The 15,825-nt window shown below is 32.9% G+C and overlaps 2 long non-coding RNA genes across 2 annotated transcripts in view; both read left to right on the plus strand.

Annotated features, from left to right (window-relative positions):
• The window catches only part of LOC105336714 (uncharacterized), a 408,324-nt gene that overhangs the window by 40,047 nt on the left and 352,452 nt on the right, over positions 1-15,825 (plus strand). The window lies entirely within an intron of this gene.
• LOC136269873 (uncharacterized) lies at positions 7,238-11,657 on the plus strand. The gene is made up of 3 exons (XR_010707449.1): positions 7,238-7,668; positions 9,444-9,661; positions 10,171-11,657. It is a non-coding gene; the product is annotated as an uncharacterized lncRNA (long non-coding RNA).

Raw genomic sequence — 15,825 nt, forward strand, 5'->3', positions numbered from 1 at the left:
AGTCTTATATTTAAATGGAACCAGTATAACTTTGATAAAGCAGTATTAAAATAAAATAAAACTAATATGATGTAGAGAAATTTATCAATTTACAACTTCATGGCATATTTTTTAATAAGTCTGCAAATGTTTATCATAAGTGATTAACCTAGAACATATGGTTTCCTTATCTTTTTGCCTGAGCTCATACAGAACGCAATAAATATACATGCACTTTAAATATACTGTCATAAGTCCTAAATCAGTCTAGCAACATGGCAGTCAACATACTTTTGTTTTGTGCATTAGTCTTTGCATCTCAGGGTGTTTACAGCTTGTACAATAGCAATTTGGTGGAAACAGTTGAAAACCTTCAGAAACAGCTAAAATTGCTTTCCAAAGTTGTGTAGCGTCTCGAAGCAGAAAAGAATGCTTTAAAGACAAGAGTACATGCCCTCGAGAAATTGCAGGTGGGAATCGCTGGTGAACAATTTCATAATCATACATACAACATATTGAAAGTGGATACACCAGTTCCAGAGAAAATAGTTACACATATTGCTTCTGATTTGAAAAGTTCAAAAAATGGAAATGAAAAAGAATCATCTGAAGCTATTTCTACGAATCACAACACACTGGTGAATTTTCTTTGGTCAGAAAACGCATAGGTAAATTAACGATTTGACACATCCTTTTTATTCTATTGATAAATTAACGTCAGTAGTGTCAATTTAGGCTTTAATAATAATAATAAAATAATCCTTTTGACACAGTTTCACCGGCATCTACATCAACTGGAGTTATTGCGTTTCATTCTTATCTGTCAAAAGACAGCAATGGTCCACTTTCCCTGCATCACATTCTGAAGTTTGACGTTGTTCCATTAAACAAGGGTAATGGATATAACGTTTTTGACGGCATCTTTATCGTTCCGGTTCCAGGAACATACGTGTTCACGTGGTCATTTATGTCAGAGGCACACGGATATGTCTACACTGAACTCATGAAAAATTCTGACATTATTGGTACGCGATATGCGGATTCTACAACTATAACAGTTTGGGATTTTGCGACAGGAGTAGTTGTTGTCGATGTTTCTCAAGGTGACCACATTTACATAAGAATGGGGATACCCTCTCGTGGGAAAGATCTCAGTAAATCAAGTAGAACGACCTTTGTTGGCTGGCGTTTAGATTAGAATGAAATAAAGCAATACCCATATATAGTTTGTGTTTTTGTTTGCATTGTATGGCTTTTTTATTTGAATCTAATATGAATTAATAAATTAAAGAAGCGGTAGGGGTTATCGATTTTTGAATGTAGCGATTAAATTCTTGGCTTTTCTTCCTTATTAACGTTAATATAATTAACATGAACTCGAATCTAATTAAATGTTTAATTTGAAGGAATATTTACTCTTCTTATCAATACTAATGGTTTTTACCCGAAAAGAATATAACAAAACTTCACAATGTGATAAATGCTAGAAGAGTATTTTCTTTTTTCAATTGCACCATAGGACATATACACCTATTTATATTTTTACTTATTTGAGCGACCAGTAAGTTTGTTTAAAGTTAATATCATTAATTTGAAAACATGGATATGTTCATGATTCTGAACGATTTGTTTTCACAAAAGTATACATATCATTAAGTTGGATAGAATTCCTCGGTATAAACATTTGGTTGGTTCAGTAGATAAATCAATGCGGAAGCCCATCATGCTTCACAGAATTCCATCACGTTACAACTAAGTTATTTCGGTGAACTATTTATATGTAGCCTAATATAAGGTCAAATCTCACAATATGACATTTCTTATCTGTATGTCCTGATAGTTTGCAGTGCATGCAATCCTAAAGAAAGTGGTTCGTTATTGAATCAAGTATATATATATATATATATATATATATATATATATATATATATATATATATATATATATATATATATATATTTCATAAAATATCACAAGGTATGTAGACAACCATTAAACTGATTTAATTCATCCATTGTCGCTGACCATGCTCTTTGTATAGGTGAAACATTCAAAACATTGCGAAATAAAATATTCAAATAGCCCAGCTTTAGCTTTTAGCGTTAAAAATGTCGACTTTGTAGAAAAAATACCTCAGTCAACACAGGTCTTCTTAATAAAATAAGGAAAAACAGAATAAAAAACCATATGAAAAGACTGGAGAATAAGTTTTACAGATATGTTTATTTTAAAAAATACATTTTTATTGCAAAATGATTAGCCTTTCACATCATACATTACGTCAGAAATTATTTGAAGTCGTTGATGCATACATTGCTTGACATATACATGTACCGAACAAAAACAATTTTTACCGATTATGCAATTCCGCAGATCGAGATTATGTGGTCAAAGGTTTACCTTTTGTCATACTATAAATTACCTGCCATACATAAGATAAAGAGAGTTTCGATTCATTCCTTAACCATGCAAACAATAGCAATGTGTTTGTTCCTTTTTGGAATAATTTTCTTTCAATTTGTTGTTAACATCGACGCAGTCTCAGCAGACAGACTGACGTTAATTCAACTTGAGACATTGGTGGCGGATTTAAAAGCAAGTCATGAGATTCAATGTCACAAACTATCAGAGATACAATCTGAAAATAGTCATTTCAAGGAAAAAATGAAAAAACTCCATGAAGATAATAAACAGTTAAAAGGGAAAATTCGAGATCTTCTGGATGAAAACCGGGAACAAAAGAAAATCAACAGTCAATTGAAAAAGGAAATCACCGAAATTAAAACGCTGTTAAAATCGAGTGAAATCAAGGAACTTTTTAAAATAAAGTCTACTTTGCTGCAATCTCATGATCAAACAGTTGCTGACCCAGATGGGAATCTGAATGACGACAACAAAAGTGTTAAAACAATAGGAACCATATCCTCAAAACACAGAATAAAACAAGGAGCTGAACCAGTCAATAGTTCCAGTAGAACACCATCCAAAAGACAACTTTTGACAGGTATTTTTCATTTCGTTATTATGTTTCCTGTTTTGAATATGTGCCCTTATTCTTTTTTTTAAAAAGGTTATTTAATTGTTTTGTAAAGGTCTTTTACCATATTGATATCCGGCATTGATCAACTTTAGTGTTGATTTCATACGATTTTAGTTTTCACTTTTGATAATAGTCTCATGCTTCCTCATTTACCTATATTATGACATGTCTAAGCAAAAAAGAAGGGAGCATTTTTTTCGTTTAAGGAGGCCGATTTGGGTTTTTTTGCGGAAAAACTACAATAGCAAAACTCTTTATTTTTAAACCATATGTTATTTAAACCAACTCTACTTTATTTGCGAAGGTTCATGAAAATCGACCGTCTGGTTCTTTTTAGGGACCATCTCAAAATAGAGGTACATTTACTATAGGAATATATAGGAAACTGTCATTTTCCGCACATCAAAGCAGTTTAAAAACATACTACAATAGCTTTTTTTCTCAAATTGTTATATATGATTAGTATTATCATTTCCTACCTTATATGTAAAAAAACACAAAATTCTACCGTCTGGTTTTTAGTGGGGGCCATCTCAAAATATTAAAATGCACCAAATTTTGCTATATATTTGGATCATCACGAATGATGATTGGTATAATGGATTCATTCCAAAAAGGAGGAAAATGTCCTCGAGGATAGCATCATTCTGTATTTAAAATTTCAACAGCATACAATTTTTACTTTTTCTTTTATGTAATTTCTTATAACGTACTCCTACAAAGCTTCATTTTATCATAACGTCATAAAAGCGCAATGGCAATGCTCCCCTACCGCACAACGTAAAAATCGTGTTAAAAATAACAATTTCCTTTAAAAATCTTAATATTTTTATCTGTATTTTATTTATTGTGTTCGATTTTATAAATGATATCGAAAAAAATTCATAAGAAGTATAAATCAACTGTATTTTATTAGAATGCCCAAAAGATGCGCAATGCAAACTAAAGTCGGCCTCCTTAAGTAGTCCATTAATCTTTTTTACTACATTTGCAAAGTTAACATAAAACAAAAGATCTCAAAAATCTAAATACCTTATTAAAACAGATAACCAACAAGTAGCTTCCAATGGCGTGGCTTTCTTTGCCTATCTCTCCAAAAACGAACATAATGCTGGCGCTCACCAGACGTTTGTGTTTGATGTAGACCATACAAACATCGGGGGTCACTACAGTCATCATACAGGTGTATTTACCTGTCCCAGCCATGGCGTCTATGTCTTTTCATGGAGCATCTTCTGTTCCACTGGTGGCGAAGTCTACTCAGAACTTGTTGTCAACTCGTCTCCAGTATCTGGAAAATACGTCGGTTCAGTGAGTGTAAGTAATATTTTGTCTTCGACGGATTTGGCAATTGTAGAGTTGAACGCTGGAGATGAGGTATACATTCGAACACCTCCAAATCACGCGGCAGGTGGACAGGTTATTAGCCAACATCCGTATCGATCTACATTTAGTGGATGGAAATTGTTTTAAAAATAGAGTTGCTAAATAAACTTTTGAAAAATAGTAAAGTTTGGGTGTTTTATTTTTATAAATTATTTTGATATCTTTAAAATGTACGTTTAAAACCTTATAGCGAGGTCAATGTTTCAGCTTTATGCGTCCTCGTCGACATTTATGCGTCCTGTAACGACATTTACATGTAGTGTACTGTTTTAGATATATTTAGAAAATGCTAGGAGAGAACAAGGCATTAGCTAATTTACTTGTAAAGAGAGTTTTGGAAAAGAATCGTCGAACTGGAAGGCGGGGTAACTAATTAAAGTTCACGATACCTTTTATTCTGCACAACATTTTTATTTTCACATCACACATGCCAACTTCAATCCATTTTTTACAATTACGCTTTTCTTTTCTCTGACACTTGCGAACTTCATTAAGTAATTGATTCATGATTTCATGATTTTATATAGTTGCAACTTAACACAAAAGAGTTTGAGTACTTGCTTAAAATATGCGACTTTACATTTTGAGTTACATATGAAAAAATATTTCCGTAAATGCGTTCAAATGCGACATTACATTTAAAAGACTTGAATTCGTCTCCACTGAATACTTGATCGAATTCACCTTTGTTATAGAGAAAAGTATAATAATATAGTAAACAAGCGGTATAAATATAAAGAATAAGTGCAAATTAAAACGAAAAAGGAAAGATTAAAGCAACATGGAATTAGCAAATCATGAAAACTAAAAACTAATCACAGTTAACGAAGTTAAAGCAAAATAAAAATTCAGACAAGAAATAAAAACTTCTGGTGGGAATTCTCTTTCTTAAAACATGTACTAGTAAATAACGTACATCAGTACAAATCATTTTTAAAGTAAAATTGTACATTTTACTTCATTGGTGATAAAAAAAAGAATAAACAGTATACAATAAAACTCGTTTAGTACGAACACGGATATAGCGAAATCTCGGATATAGCAAAGGTTTTTTGAGTCCCCAGTAAAATTCTTAATACACCTTTGAACAATTTTACGGTTAAACCGAATTCTGATATAACAAATTTACGGATATAGCGAACTGGTTTTTAGTCCCGTAGAGGTGAATAATGACACAATTTAACACTTTATAACGAATTTTTTTACAGTTTAAAAAGTTTGCACTATCATTTAACACAATAGTTTGAATGAATTTTTTTTTCACATGAATTCTTCAAATTACAATCCGATTTTAAAAGATATTTAAAGAATATATTTTCATTCTAAGCCTCAATTAGCAAAAATTGTAGTCTGGTAAATTCGGTATTGTTGTTATTTCGAATTTGTTATACGGATACAACGAATTACGGATAGAACAAAGTAAATCCACCCCCCCCCCCCTAGAATTTCGCTAGAACCGAGTTTTACTGTATTTTATAAAAGTTGCTATTTACTACAGTAAGATATAATATATTCACAAAAAATGGACGTGCGTTAAGATTTCGCACTTTTCGCGACAGTTACGTTTGCAATGTGAATTTATGTTCTAGCGATAAGTGTATGAGTAAAAAATTACAAAATGTCGTTTAACACAATAGAACATGTACATTGTTATCTGTGTCTGTTGACCTACGGCAGTTCAAACAGACCTTTACAATTTGTACAGGTATTATAAATTTATCTTATAAAGTGATCTTATGTATATTTCGGTTCTATTCCTTAAATGCTTTCTGTATATTTAAGTACTAACATAAAGGGAAGGTTAAGAACCTGGAAACGAAACTGGAACTCCTTGTCGAGTTAGAGCTCAGTTACAGTCCCGAAACGTGCTACACCTTTAAAACGAACCGTAACGTTCCATACAAGAAACGACCCGTACTGTGCAAGAAGCAAATCGTATCGTTTATTAATCGAAACTTATTGTGTAATTGACATACATATAACATACCGTTTTAAACCTTAACTTTACTGTGCAAAAAGCATGCAATGAAAATTTATGTAAGACCCGCCCTAAAACGACCATATAAGCATACTGTACCCTGCAATAAGCATTCTACTTCCATATACGGCTTAATTGTCCACTGTCGCTCGATAAAGACGGACGGATATTACATTTTTGTTGACCAGATAAGGTTGATATTCTGCTGTGTTAGTTTTGTGACAGATAGCATGCAAAAAGTCGTACAATTCATTTCATAGACATTCATCAATCCTTGAGTTATCCATTTAACTTCCATGGCCAATTTCTAAAGAAACTCGAAGAAATGTTCACACAATGCGTTGTATTACTTTTTAAACTGTACTTGTAAAATGTTTAAAGGCCGAGGTTTGGCTATAAACAGCAGCCAATCGGGGAAATGGTGGGCAGAAGGATAAAACGTACACTCTACTAGGACCTGGGGTCACCCGAAAATAGTTCTCCAAAATGAGTGTATTAATGAGCACTCATGGAACTCTTTTACAAGTAAAGATAAGAATGTAAATCTACTTTCTTTTTTTATCCATAAGGAGACAAATGGTCACCTTACATCCTAAAACAAGTTCGTAATCAATACGGAAACAAAAGTCACCTGACAGCTGCCTAGTGTCATTTTACAATATGGCGATTCATCAGAAGTGATCCACTGTAGGGAGACCAGGGGTCACCTTATGTGGAATGAGGAGACCATCATCCATTCAGAGGTCATCCGGTCATCTTATGCCATTTTACAAGATTAAGATTTACTAGAAGTCAGCCATTTTAGAGAGACCGGGGTTAAATTAAGCGGAATGTCCGTATGAGACCAGAGGTCACTTAAGGAAGTATGGGACTCACGATTTTGAATCTACCGCGCAACTCTGAATGACGTAAACCAATTCGCGGTCGTTAAATCTGTTTGTTCAATTCTAAGGTATTAAACAATAAAATTTATAGTGGAAAGGGTTTTATAGGTTTTGTAAATAATAAATCGTGAATATAAATGATAATAAGAGTTAATTTAACCCAAAATTCTTTTTTTACGACATAAATATCGGTTCAGTTTTCGGCAATGCGGAGGAAACGTGGATTTGATTTTGAACGCTGAGAAGACAGAAAGGTTGCTAAAGCTCAGAAAAGGGATAGTGTAGTGCGAACGTGGACGCTCTGTTGGGCAGATCAATCACATATTTTGATATTACAGCTGAAAAACTCTCATCGGAGATGGAGGAAGATGACTCGACGCCAGCAAAAGCGATATGTCCAGGTTTGACTTACATTCATTGATAGAGTAAAAGTATTTGTAATCTCAGCAGGATTAAGTTCGTCGAGACTGAAAGTTTTTGATAGACGTTTTTTTCAGATTTTCAGTTTCGGCGAATCTTGCTGAGACTAGAGTAAAAGTAAAATTGGTATGGACATCATTAATTTTTTCTTGTATAAATGCTATGGCGTTGTAATGCACAAGCGCAAGCATTGATATGTAAGATACCTATGCCTATCAAAGTAAGCATCGTACATATTCGTTAGTAAAGCCCCAAGCACCTGAGATGTAATTTCATAATAAAAAAAATAATTATTATTTATACAAGTCTTTGACAGTATGCCACTATGGTTCAATACACATATCAGAACACAGTAGAATTCTTTATGTCTCTCATTTAAATAGTTAAACTTAATTCTAACATATATCAGAATGTGTATCATGTCGTCACATGTTTCAGATAATCAGATGTTTCCAGTAGTCGATTTTCAATGCATGGTTCAAAATGATGTCATACCACACATACGAAATCTCCTGTCGTCTCTATGCATATTCATTAGTCAAATTATCTGGCATTCAATTTATATTTATACTCTATCCCGAGTTTTTGCTTCCACTTCTTTTCGCTTGATACTTCGATAATCATAAATACCTTTGAGTTCAAACTACGTTCATCCACTATTATAAAAAATGTCCAGATTATATGTTTTGAAACGCCCCCTCTACCTCTTCGGGTTTCAATACACATCCCAAAATAAAAAGTCTGCTGAGATTTTGCATTTGCATTGCATCAGCCATAAATAAGTCCGGATGATAACTTTGAAAAATTGTGCGAGGTGTTCGGAGTACTTCTGAATGGAGAAAAGATGTAAACATTTCCCATTATAAATCTCTGTAAGAAATTTGTTTTTGTTCCAGTGAACTTTTATGAGTGAAAAATGATAATTTGTCAATTAAGATATCCTGTATATTTTCCCTTTTATCGACTTCAACAGCATTTCTTTCACAGGTATGTGTATTTTTATTAAAAATAATCAAAAAGTGATGGAAGCAGTAACTCGGGACAGACTATAAGCTACAAGTTGAGACTGCAAATGATGATGACTTTGATTTTGTATCAGTAATTTCTGATGCTATATATGAGTGAGGTTAAAAATGATTTAGTTTTGATAGAAATTGTAAACTGATAGCCATTATGTGTGGGGTTAAGAGTTAGACTATTGGAAACCCATGACGTCTGGAGATGTATTTTAAAATAAAAAGACAGATTGAACACTTTCTGTAATGATATACACTATGGTATACACATTAACTCATAATTTACATATTGACAGCAAAATAAATTTCAAATAGGTGTGAAATAGATGTCAAGTACAATGTCAACCTCAGATGGTATCTTTTTTTCCCGTTAAACACCTGTACAGTGTCTGGAGCTTTTATGTGACTTTCAGTCTTTCACAATAATGCTCCCTCAAAAATTACTTTTCACAGCCCCATGCCCTTCTCCATGTTGAAATATTTGCATTTATCTGATTGGAGAACATGTAATTTAAAAGTAAAGATTTCAGAAGTCATTGTCTTATATTAACTATTCCTCTCTTAGTAAATATTATTATGTTTGTTAAATCTGAGTTAACCTTAGAGTCTGTTTATGCCTTGATAATATCAAGTACACATGCATATATTTTTTTTACTGATCAACTTTGCAACCAACTGGTGTTCCATTTAAAATTCTCTCATGGTGCAAAAATTCCTGATTATGTAACTTAATATTACAGATGTTGACCATGAAGAAGTTGTCCAAATGTCTGATTGTGGTTGGAGACAGTGGAGGGGTTTGGTGGAATTAGGGATGTAAGCAGATACGCATTTAAGAGAGCCGGATGGTCGAGGCCATTTTTAGACTGTATTGATCTTCTAATGAAGAAGAGCTATACATAGAAATATGCTGGTTGGCAGAATAGATAGAGAGAGTGAAGTCATGACGGTTTATCAGGTATTTGATAAATTACTAGTACATAAACTACTGGGTAATTTCGTTTGGTACAGTGTATCACTGTGATTGGTTTAAATTTTCATGGATTTCAAGGGTATACTCTTTCATATCAACAAATTAAAGCCCCCATACAGTAAGGTAAAAGTTAATGTATTATTCCATATATATTTTGACTGAATCCTTAGTCCCAGAGATTATCACTGTGCAATATATTTTTTGTCATTTATTTTATTCTTTTTAATACTCCTAGCATGAGTGTGCCAATTGAAAGTCTTTCATTCATTTAAAACGTTTGTTTATTATATCAGTAAATTCTAAATTATATAATTTTTGAATGCCATGGAAATCGAACCACATGTAGTTGAATAAACCCTGAATTGTCCGAGGCCTAGTCTTTGTGAACCATAAATTGTACATCCTAAGAAATCCTTGTGTTTGAATGTCACAACAGTTTTTAGATATTTCTTTATGTATAAGTATTTAAGTTGATGCTATACCCCATCTTTCAGGTCATTCATCTATGATCGGGACATTTTCTGGAAAAATAGAAAACTTTTCAACAAGATCGAAATCCTGTCGCACATGTACTTTGTCTCTCAATTCCAAATCAACACCTCCTCCACATGATTGCATTATCAACTGGAACGGAAAGTTCTATGAAGGCCATGGAGAGTGACATGATAGAAGAGATGGTCAAGGATGTGAATGATGGGTCTATTTGTATAAAGACAATAGTTGGTGATGAAGATAGCACAATGATTTCAAAACTTCGGACAAACATTGACACAAATATTGGTAAAACATTGGATGCTTATCATGTGAAGGAAATCTTAAAGAACCATCTATATTGTGAAAAAATAACACACAACTTTAACTTTCAAAGTCATACAGTATCTCAAAAGATGTTTATACTACATCTTTGCCCAAATAAAAAGCAGATGTTGCAAGGATAAGCCAAGGATGTGCTCTTGTCTGCTTCAATATTTATGTTAGATATATAATAAAATTGTTGATAGCGTTCGTTCTGGAGCGGTAATTGTCAGCTTCATTAGTTATGCTAGATTGGTAATACATGTAACAATGTTGAAAGGGCTTTTAATTTGGGTGCATTATTTGTATAAGTTTGTTGATCTATTACATTGTACATATACATGTGAGGAGTTAAATGTCCAGTATAAACTTGATTAGTTTAAAAAAAACTCATACCATAATATATGGTTGTAACAGTAATGGATGTTGTTCTGCCAAAATAGCTTATAATTATATTCGGCATTTGTACTGTGCATTTTGTACATGATGTAATGCTGATTTCAATCTTTTTTTATGTTTCAGAGTTGAAAAAAATAATTATAATACATGTAGCAAATCATAAATTAAATATTTATTTGTTTATACCTACTAGAATTATTTTGTTCCTACCTGGTATAGTGTTATAAGGTGCAAATGGTTTAAAAATTTGTATTTTAGCAGAGGAATTTCAAGTTAAGCAGAGGAAATTTGAGATTTAAATGAATAATTTTTTACTTTTTTGTTGAATTTTATAAAGTACCAGCATTGTAGTAAAGATATTATTGATTGACTCAATGTTTATTGAACAAAAAGTTGGTATTGATTTTTTTATCTACACTAGAATAGTGATCAAGTGAAAATGGCGCGAAATTGTAAAAACAGACCAGAGTAAATTCAGATTGCAATATCTTTTTATCTAAGTCATTGACATATGAGTTTCTCCTTTTCCAGTGAAAGCATAACATTTGTATATTTCGTTTAAGTTCAAAAATAAAACTTCCAATTATATCAAAACAGATTTTTTGACCATTTTGCATTGAAGGTCAACACAAAAAGTAACAAATTTGAACCATGCAGAGGAAATTCGGTCGCACATTGTATGATACTGAGGAGGCTTTCAGAATTTTTTTTTTTAATAAATTGTTCTTCTGTCAATGTATTATAAATAGCATATAAGAAAAATGAAATAAAATTACTATAAACGATGTAGCATTGCTTCATTTCTGTTGTAAGTGGTGTATTTTGATGAACGGAAGTATTTCCAACAAGGGTATGTTTGGATACCGTTACCATGGAAACAAACATATTAACCTATCAAAAAATTGTTATATTTTGTTAGAAAAAATGCAATGCTATTTGTTGAACCAATTTTTAAAAAATTTTAATTACTTTGGTGTCAGTCCCATACTCCCTTAAGTTCCTAAATAATGAAAAAAGGAAATGATTTTGGTAATTAATAGAGCAGGTGTCACTTTAGGTGAAATATTCATAATGAGCCCAAAGGTCAGCTTAGGTCCTATGAATTTTATCAATCTACAGGGAAACCAGAGGTCACCTTAATATATTTATAAGGATATAGATTCACTAGAAGTCATCCACTGTAGAGAAACGAGGGATCATTATAAATACGATATCAATAGAGGTTACCTTAGGTCCTGAATCAAGTGTAGTTATAATTTTGATTATTTATTGGAAGACCAGGGATCACCTATTGTCATTTTTGAAGGTGGATATTCACCAAAAGTTAGGCACTGTAGGAGACTACCTTAACCTTAAGTAGAATTTCCATAAGGAGGCCCAAGGTCACCTTTATAAGCTTAAGTCCTAAATCAATGAAATAATAATCTTATTAATCTATATAGTGAGACCATAGGTCACCTTAAGTGAAATATCCAAAAGAAAACAGAGGTCTGACCTTTATGCATTTTTGAAGATAGAGATTAATTCACAAGATGCAACTGTAGATAGACTAATCGTCACCTTACTTCGAACACCAATAAGGAGACCAGAGGTTACCTTAGGTTGCCAATAAAATAATTTTGTTAATCTAAAGTGAACTATTTATAATGACACCAGAGGTCATCTTTGGTCCTAGATCACTGAAGTAATAATTTTTTGTTAATCTATAGGGAGACCAGAGGTCATATTATGAGGGTTCGATGATCTTGACCATTTCTGTACTGGATTGATCTCCTTTATAAGAAAATTCTACATACAATAAAGAAAAATATTCAACTTTTTATGGTTAATATATCTATATGGAATTTTTCTTTACCAAATAAAGGTTTTTAGCTTAAAACGTAATTTCAAAAATTTAAGGCAGATCTGATGGTTATTGCGTTGACCACCCATCTCTATCTTTAAAAAAAATAATGTGTTAAGGGGGCATGGTCAGATTTTGGTCAACAATTATTTTTTGATTTTAATATTTTCAATGCTTCAGAAAGGTATTTTTAATAGGCAAACGATATTTGAGTGTCATTTGTCGAGTTATCAGCGAATTACAGAGCTTGAAATTCTTCGCCATGTAAACAAAGCGTTTGTAAACATTTTGAACGCAGAAGTAAAAATTTCAGTTTTAAACCTAAAACGAATGTGTTAAATGTTAGGAACTGTTTATCTATGCTAAGAAAAAATAAAAAGATAGACAAATACGCTGCAAAAAGCATTGTAAATGATAAAAACATAAAAATAGAACTTGACCAAAATTGTGACCATGCCCCTTTAAGGAGGCTGCACCAGAGGGCATCCACTGTAGAAAATTAAGGGATCATTTTAAGTAGATTATCCAAAAGAAGACCAGAGGTTACCATGGGTCCTTAATCAATATAGTTATAACTTTATTAATATAGAAAAAACAAGGGATCACATTTTGCCATTTTGGAAGATGGAGGTTCACCAGAAGTCAGCCACTGTAAGGAGACTAGAGGTCATCTTAAGGTATTAAATTAATGAAATAAAATGCTGTCCACCTATAGGGATATCAAAGTTCATCTTATGTCATTTTACAAGGTGGACAGCTTCAACATAATTCAGCCACTGTAGGAAGACCAGGGGTCCCCTTAAGTGGAATATCCATTAAGAGACCAAAGGTAACATTAGGTCTTTAACCAATAAAATAATTTTGTTAATCTAAGGAGTATGGGTCACTTAAACTAAACTATTCACAATTACACCAGAGGCCATCTTAGGTCCTAGATCAATGAAGTAATAATTTTGTGAATCAATAGGGAGACCAAAGGTTATCTTAATGTAGTTTTGAAGACGGATATTCACCAAAAGTCAATCACTGTATCAATGTATTTGTAATGTTTGGTCATATATTCTATAGAAAGACCATGGATCACCTTCTGAATATTTTGAAGATGCAGATTTACCAGCCAATGTAGGGATCATGGGTCATCTTAAGTAGAATATCTTTAAAGAAACCAGAGGTCCCAAATCAATGAAGAAATGTTTTGTTTATCTATAAGGATACCATGGGTCACTATATGTAATTTTTTAAGAAAGAGATTGACCAGACGTCAGTCAAAAATCCATAAAGAGACCAGAGGCTACCTTAGGTCCTAATTCAATGTAGTAACTATTCTGCTAAACTATAGAGTCAGTCATTTTCGAAGATGGAGATTCACTAGATTCAGCAACTGACCAAGGGTCACCTTCAGAGAAACATCAGTAGGAAGAGCAAAGGTAAAATCAGCTCCTAATTAATAATTCAAAAAAAGTAATAATTTTGTTACAATTTATAGGGAGACCCGATCTTGAGGTATCACCTTGAATGGAATAACCATGAGGTGACCCCTGGTCGTCAATCAAAAAAGTATTATTTTCTTTAATCAAGCAGGAGATCAAGGGTCATCTAATGTCACTTTGAAGATAGAGATTCACCAGACGTCAGCCACTGCAGCGAGACCAGGGTTAACCTTTATTAAGCTAAATATTTAAAGGCGACCAGACGTCAACCCAGGTCCTAAGTCAATGTAGTATTAATTTTCTTAGATGATACAAGTCCAGATGTCACCTTATGTCATTTACAAGAACATATACAAGGAGACCAGAGGCCACTTCACGTCCTAAATTAATGAAATGATTATTTTGTTTATCTATATGGAGACCAGAGGTCATCTTATGTTATTTTACAACATAGATATCCAGCCATGGTAGAGAGATCAGGGGTCACCTTAAGTAAGAATATGCACAAGGAGACCAAAGGTTACCTCAGGTCCTAAATAAAAAAAATTAAACCAAAAAATAATATAAAAGAGGTCACCTAATGTCATTTTACAAGATAGATATTTCTTAGAAGCCATTCACTGTAGGAAAACCAAAGGTCACCTTTGGTAATCGATCCATGTTATAATTTTGTTAATTAATAACGAAAACCAGAGGGCACCAATTGTCATTTTACAAGATGGAGATTCAAAAAAAGTCATCTACTGTAGGGGGACCAAGGGTCACCTTAAGTGGAATATCTAAAAGGAGACCATAGGTCACCTAATGATCTAAATTGATGTAGTAATTATTAATTCTGTAAATCAATATGGGGATCAGAGATCCGTTAATGTTATTTTACAAGATGAAGAATCAAAAAATCATTGTAGGTAAACCAGAGGTCGCCTTAGGTCTTAGACCTATGTCGAAATAATTTTGTTAATCAATACGGAGACCAGAGGTCACCTAAGGTTCTAAATTGTCGATGTAATTGTTCCGAAAATCAGACATCACTTAAGGTCATTTTACAAGATTGGGATTCCCAAGAAAGGCATCCAATGTAAGGACACCAGAGGTCACTTTAGGTCCTAGATTAATTTTGTTATAATTTTATTTACCTATACGGAGACCAGGGGTCACCTCATGTCATTTTACACGATGGAAAAGCACTGGTCATCCACTGTAGGGTGACCAGGGGTCACCTTAAGTGAAATATCATAAAGGGAAAGAGTCACTTCCTTATGTCCTACACAAATATCGTACTCATTTTGTAAATCAATACATAAACTGGAGATCAGTTGATGCATTTTGCAAATTGGAGATTAATCAGTCTTCATCCATTCATTGACTACCAGGTGTTATCTCAGAGATTATTTTTCAAGATGAAGATTCACTAAGGTTATTCACTGTAGGATAACCATAGATCACCTTAAGTGAAAAAGGAATAAGTGACGTCACCAATGGTTTTAGATTGATGTTGTAATTATTTGAGTCAATAGGGAGACCAGATTTAATAAATATTTCAATATACAGGGTGAAGTTTACCAAAGCCATTTACCGTAGGGAGACCAGGGATCACCTTAATTGAAATATGCCTAAAGGGACCAGAGGTAACCTAAGATTTTTTTTATCACTGTTTATTAATTCTTTATACCAATACGGAG

This window comes from Magallana gigas, chromosome 1, assembly GCF_963853765.1.
Source record: "Magallana gigas chromosome 1, xbMagGiga1.1, whole genome shotgun sequence".
Classification (NCBI taxonomy): Eukaryota; Metazoa; Mollusca; class Bivalvia; order Ostreida; family Ostreidae; genus Magallana; species Magallana gigas.